The sequence below is a fragment of the Octopus bimaculoides genome, chromosome 1 (assembly GCF_046866305.1).
Source record: "Octopus bimaculoides isolate indiv1 chromosome 1, ASM4686630v1, whole genome shotgun sequence".
Lineage (NCBI taxonomy): Eukaryota > Metazoa > Mollusca > Cephalopoda > Octopoda > Octopodidae > Octopus > Octopus bimaculoides.
In genome coordinates this window covers 77,829,059-77,836,558 of record NC_142928.1, presented here as the reverse complement: position 1 = coordinate 77,836,558, position 7,500 = coordinate 77,829,059, and the positions used below count along the sequence as shown (strand labels likewise).

Below are 7,500 nucleotides of genomic sequence, written 5' to 3'. Positions count from 1 at the left end.
CGAAGGACCACTGCATCACCTCAAGACTCACACACCAAACAAGATATATATATATATATATATTTAAAAAAGCCAACAAAACAAACGTTACTCTCTTTCGTAAAGGCAATATAGATTTTTCCTTGGTAAAGAATGCATATGATTTTTTTATTTATTTATATTTTTTTTTGCTTTTTTATACAATTCCCTCATTTTCTGCTCCGTTTCTCTCTTACGCGATCTCCGCTCTTTCTGTCATCCTTTTACTTCTTTTCTCCTCTTTCTCTGTCTTTAACAGTTTGATCCCAATTGCTCATTGCTTGATTCTGTATCACTCGATCCAGCTGCACATGTATTTTTTGAAAACTATCATACAAATAAATAAATAAATAAATAAATAAATAAATAAAATAAAATAAAATAGCCGACTGTGGAATTTCTCCAAAAACCACTAGTTCCAGGTTCGATCACAAGGCACAGCATCTTATCTACTGTAATTGCTTCGACAGGACTTAAACCCAACAAATGGACTTCGGTACGACAAGAAAAACAAAACGTAGAAAATAAATTTAGTAAACGATTTAAAAAATAAAGACAAACAATAAACACTTCTCTATACAGGCACATGCGCAGGTTGATGCACGCAGGGTTGTGTGGAACTTTGTGAGTATTGTTTATATACATATTTATTTAAGCATAGATGCATGCTGATCTATATTGTAGATATATGTGAACAGAAACCGAGAATTGTGTATTTCGAACTCGCATAGTAAGTAATAAGGAATATATTTCTACCTTGTGATCTTCTTTATAAAGTAAATTTCAAGTTCTTTATTGCACACACACACACACACACACACACATACATTACATTATATATTATATTATATTATATATTTATAAATATATATGTGTGTGTGTATAAGTACACAAAGAAAATGCAGGAGAGAGAAGTGTGTGTGTGTATATGTCTATGAGGAGGTGTACAGGTAATACTGATTATAAACATTATGAACACTTTTTTTCTTTTTTTTTTTTTTTGGAAATTTAAAATAGAAAACGAAAAATCAGCAAAAAGAAACAAAAAACTTTTCAAGTTCCAGAAATAAGTATGTTGCGATGTCTCATGTTTTGCTGGGATTCACTGCGACGACGACGACAGCGTTTCAGTGAGATGGTACGACGATGACGACGATGATGATGATGATGATAATGACGATGATGCCGATGATGGCGATGATGGCGACGGCGAAGGTGGGTGTTGATGACGACAACGATGATGCTGTCGGCTGCCTACTGATTATGCTGACCGTAATGATGATGTTCATAAAACGAGAATGAAGTTATTAAGAGGTCGGTGACGATTGAACAGCTTCAAGCGATGAGTGTTTGAAAAGTTAATGAAAGAAATTGAAAGATGGAGTGAGTTAAAAAAAAAAGATATAATGATAATAATAATAATAATAATAATAATAATAATAATAATAATAATAATAATAATAATAATAATAATAATAATAATAATTATAATAATAATAATAATAATAACAACAATAATAATAATAATAATAATAATAATAATAATAATAAAAATAATAACAATAATAACAATAATAACAATAATAACAATAATAACAATAATAATAATAATAATAATAATAACAATAATAATAATAATAACAACAACAACAACAACAACAACAACAATAATAATAATAATAATAATAATAATAATAATAATAATGATAATAATAATAATAATAATAATAATAATAATAATAATAATAATAATAATAATAATAATATTTAGCGGTACTTGGCAACGAGGCTGAGAATTCCGGATTTAACCAGGGAATACTAAATTATATTTATCTCACACTTGCATCTCTAGGTTCAGTAACGGTACAGCTATTCTTCTGTTCCCTTTCGTTTCCGTCCAAGCCATCTTTTTCTCACATCAAATATCATTCATCAACTGATAAAATTAATAAATAACCGTATGGGTGGCGTAATTGTTTATGTGTGAAAGAGAGAGAGAGACAGGGAGGGAGAGAGATAAAGAGAGATACAGAGAGAGAGACAAAGCGAGTCAGGGAGAGAGTGTGAGAGAGGGAAGGACGTGAGGAAGCAAGGAAGAAAAAAGGTGGAGGAAAAAGAATAAGGAAAAGAAAGAAAGCATGGGAAAAGATGGGGTAAGAGAAAGTTGGGAAGAGTTACTCGCACAAAAGTGAACAAATACAAACAGACACGTACACACGCATACGTGCACACAACTATATATATATATATATATATATATATATATATATATATATATATATATATATATATATATATATATATATATACATACATACATATATATATATATATATATATATATATATACATACACACTGAAATACACAGAGGCACACACATACAAACGCATACATACATATATATATATATATATATATATATATATATATATATATATATATATATATATATATATATATATATATATGTATGTACGTATATATATATATGATGCGAAAGACATAGAGAGGGAGAGACATAGAAAGAGAGTGAGGGAGAGAGGGAGACATAGAGAGAGAGGGAGGGAGAGGGGGAGAGAGTGAACAGAGGACAATAGAAAGTTCTTTGGCAGCTTAAAACCGATTGACAAAAAGGTTGTACACATTCATATATACACGTATGTATATGTGTATGCACGAATATATATATATATATATATATATATATATATATATATATATATATATATATATATATGTACACATGTGTGGGCGTGCGTGTGTGTATGTATGTTCTTATACATTTGTGAGCTTATATATATATATATATATATATATATATATATATATATATATATATAAATTCCATCTTACATTATGACATTTATTCTCCCATAGACAGAGACCTATGAACAAATATGCAATACACTTTAATACTCAGATTATACACCCATGACCGCCAAATGCACATATCTTCGTGCAATTGCACGGGGACACACACACATACATACACGCATACATACATACATACATACATACATACACGCACACACAAATACATATTTATATATACGCATCCGCACACTTAATATCATCCACTCGTACATCCACACACAGATTTATACACATAGAATGACGTACATACAGAGATTCGTTCACACACTCACACACGCATGCACACATCCACACACGCACACACACACAGACAGAGTAACACACAAGCATATTCATCCAGACATTCATATGCACACGTAGATATTTCGGCGCATAATCGTACACACACACACACATCTACCTCCCTACATACATACCATACCATACATTCATGCATACATAAGTACATTCAGACATTCATACATACATTCGGACACACATACATACATTCAGAATACTTACATACGTACATACATTCATGCATACATACATACATACATACATTCAGACATACATACATACATACATACATACATATAGGGGTGTGGAATAATTTTGTGTAACAGTTCATGTTTAAATAGTTTTAACGTGGCAATGTGTTCTTTAAATGTTAAAGAAACCCTTGTATAGTTCCGCTTTGCTCCGGGAGGTGACAGGGTTTTTAGAGAAAAATATCATAAACCGCCCAACAAGAAAACAACAACAATATAACGCTTAAGCTTCAAGGTCTTATTCATTTTCTGTGTGATTACATCTATCTATCTATCTATCTATCTATCTATCTATCTATGTGTCTGCATGTATGTATGCTGTGTGCCTGCCTGATTGTCAGTCTATCTGTCTGTCTATCAATCTATCTGCCTGTCTGTCTGTCTATTTATCTATTTGTCTTTCTGTTTATCTACTATATATCTTCAAAACCATACACATACAAACGCACGCATATGTGTGTGTGTGTATTTATACACACACACACATTCGCACACATGCACACGCACACACACAAACACACACACACACACACACACATACATACAAAGTTACATAAACACATACGCCCAAGTATGCAGGGAGAAAATGTCCGTTTGCAATCCATAAACAACATTCGGTGCTACTTTGATATGCGATCTACGTGTCATGAAACTGCTTTGGTATGTGATCTAGACTTTATATTGTGATCCACAACAAGAAAAGTTATACTTATCAAGAACAGTTCTTCTAGCTGATGTTCGTTCCATTCACTGATAAAATTAGTAGACTTGTTTCAAATTTGCTTCATTCTAATTATTCATTAATAATAAATTTATAAAATATATAAAAAATTTAATTCTCTAATTTTTTTACTTTTCTAGCAGATATTCCTTCGATTCGCCCATAAAAATAGTAAACTTGTTTCGAATCTGCTTTATTTTAATTTTTTGAAATAAATGTTTAAAAATGTAAGAATGCTTTATTTAAGCCATAATAAATAAATGAAATATGTAGATCGCATACTAAAGTAGAATTTGACTGTTGTAGATCACGTCGGCTACGGAGATCGCGTACCAAGGTACCACCCAGCGTTCCTACGTTGGAATTTAGGCGAAATTATAAAGGTAGTCGTTATTACGTGTACACCTGTGTCCGTTTTGTGCATGCGTGCATGTGTTTATGTGTATCTGTGTGCGTGTGTGTATTTGTGTGTGCGTGCGTGTGTGTATGCATTTTATCTTTTTTTTATGTATTTTGTACTTGTTTCAGTCATTAGACTGCCGCAATGCTGGGGTACCGACTTCAGAAATTTTAGTGGAACGAATAACCCCAACACGTTTTTGTAAGCCTGCTGCTTATTCTATAGCTTCGTTTGCCGAACAGCTAAGTTATGGGTGGGGGTGGGGTAAACCCGCTAGCACCGGTTGTCGAGCAGGTATGGAGGCCAAACGCGCGCATACACACACACCTACGATAGGCTTTTATCACTTCCTGTCTACCATATTTATTCACTAAGCTTTGGTCGGCCCGAGGCTATACGTGAACACATTTGCCCAAGGTGTCAATCGGTAGGACTGAAGTTGGAACCATGCAGTTGGGAAGCAAAGTTCGTACAAAGCAGCCATGACCAGAGAATAGGTTTCTAACATAGAACCCAAAATTTACTGGAATTCAAATATCAATAATAATAAATCTTCCTACTCTGAAGAATTGAAATCTTGAGAGCGGGGGCTAGTTGGTTACATGGACCCCAGTGTTCAACTGGTACTTATTTTATTGACCCCGAAAGGATAAAAGGCAAAGTCGACCTGGGAAGAATTTGAACTCAGAACGTGAAGTCAAGCGAAATGCCGCTAAGCATTATGCTCGGCGTGCTAACGATTCTGCAAGATGGCGGCCCTTCCGTAATGCTGGAAGAAATGCTGTTATGCATTAATTCAGCAAGCTAACGATTCTGCTAGCTTAATAATAATAATAATAATAATAATAATAATAATAATACTAATAATAATAATAATAATTATAATAATAATAATAATAATAATAATAATAATAATAATAATGGTTTCTAATTTTTGCACACGGCCAGGATGTATGGAGAAGTACCACTGTTCAGCTGGTACTTATTTTATCGAATTCGAAAGAATGAAAGGAAAAGTCCAAAATGGTGGAATTTGAACTTAGAACATACTCATCTCTCTCTGCTCTCTCACTGTCTGTCTGTATGTATGTATGTCTGTATTTCTGTCTCTCTTTTTATGTATGTATGCATGTATTTATGTATGTATGTATGTATGTATGTATCTATCTATCTATCTATCTATCTATCTATCTATCTATCTATCTATCTATCTATGAGACAGAATTATAAAAGTTTTTCGCAGGTTTTCAGTTTTGTATTTTCATGTTATATCATAAATTTGATACAACTTGATGTTGAGTGGTTGCTTAATCGTTTATTGCTTATTGCCTCTTTTCATAACTCATAAACATAGTTATTTATTTTTTATTTTACAACTATGATAGTAACTGGTGAAAATGCTGCAGTTACAGCCGTTTTACACTATATGTGGAAAGAAAAAGGACTGAATACAAGAGCAGCAGCAAGTGGAATTAATGATGTGTAAAGCTCAGAAACTGTCAACGAACGTGTGGCACAAATCTGGTTCAGACATTTCAGGGAAGGTGACATCAGCGTTGAAGTGAAACTCAGTTCATGGAGACTTCTGTTGTGGATGATAAGGTCTTGCTTGAAGTGGCTGAATTAACAACGAAGCACAAGAACTGGTACAAACCTGGTCCTTCACAATGCTACATCAAACGGCACCTCCATAAGTTCGGCCTCATTAACGAATGCTCTCAAGAAGCTCCTCACGAAGCGACCAATGACCAGATTCAACGAAGTGTGAACATTGGCTGCTGGCAAATCTTCGAGATGCCCGTTTTTGGTGTTGAATTGTAACTGGGGATGAAAATTGGATCTATTTTCTTAGTCTCAGTAGGAGAGATCAGTAGTTTCGTTCTGATAAGGCTTCAGACCCTGTTACCAAACAAGGGCGAAGCTTGAACAGCAGGCCAAGTTGTGTGTTTAGTGGAATTTCAAATGGGATGTTGCACTTTGAGCTTGTCCCAAATAGTCATGCCCTGAACACTAACGTTTTTGCTCAACAACTGCAGCGAGTTTATGATACCTTGAAGTCTCGCTACCTGGCATTCGGGAATCGAAGGCACGCACTTCTACAGCGTGACGATGATCCAGCACACAGTCATATGAAGACCATGTCCTTGGTTGATATCCCTAGCCTGAAGCCACATTCAGTTTATATATATCTATATCGAAGTAGAACCTTAATCGAAATATCGAGAAGTAAGTCTGCCAATAGGAGCCGAACCATTCGAAGTTACAATTGAGAAAAAAAAATTTACGAAGTTGAATATGATATTGAAAACGCTGGAAATAAAACCATTAAAGATAAGAAAAAAATATATCGTTTATGGTATGATGAAAGGAAATCAATATGTGAAATGCAAAAATATTATTCAAATATTCAAATCCAGAATAATGAAGTCTTGATCATTGGTCCCTGAAACTGAAATGGTATTCTCACTCAAATATCATCGTAGTTACGCATATTAAAATTTATGTGTACTAACATCAATGCACAAGCTTCTGGCAACTTTACCTCTCGATTCGTGTAAAAAGTATCAGTGTTAAATATCTCGAATCAACATTAGATCATCAATTAGAAAGCTAAGCAGATTACCCTTCTATTTACATCTGCGTTCGTGTGTGTGTGTGTGTGTGTGTGTGTGTGTGTGTGTGTGTGTGTGTGTGTGTGTGTATGTGTGTGTGTGTGAGTGAGTGCGTGTGTATGTATGTGTTTATGTACATGTAGAACTGTGAGAGTATGTTATCTTCTATCTTTAATTATTTGAAGTCTTGTAAGGAAAGGACTGATTTGTAACAAAAATATAAAGCTCTACCGTTGGAATGTAGAAAACAATATCGTTGGAATGTAGAAAACAAAGTCTCGAAGGTTGAATCTGAGGAAAATCATGCATATACATAAAAAATATTCGTTTTAAACGAAATCTC

At 33.7% G+C, this 7,500-nt stretch overlaps 1 long non-coding RNA gene across 1 annotated transcript in view; it reads right to left on the bottom strand.

The window, feature by feature from the left end:
* The window catches only part of LOC149137593 (uncharacterized), a 30,923-nt gene extending 28,919 nt beyond the window's left edge, over positions 1-2,004 (bottom strand). The window contains exon 1 of the long non-coding RNA XR_016238770.1: positions 1,857-2,004. This is a non-coding gene — a long non-coding RNA (uncharacterized LOC149137593). The remainder of the gene's footprint in view (positions 1-1,856) is intronic.
* Between the last annotated feature and the right edge of the window lie 5,496 nt (positions 2,005-7,500).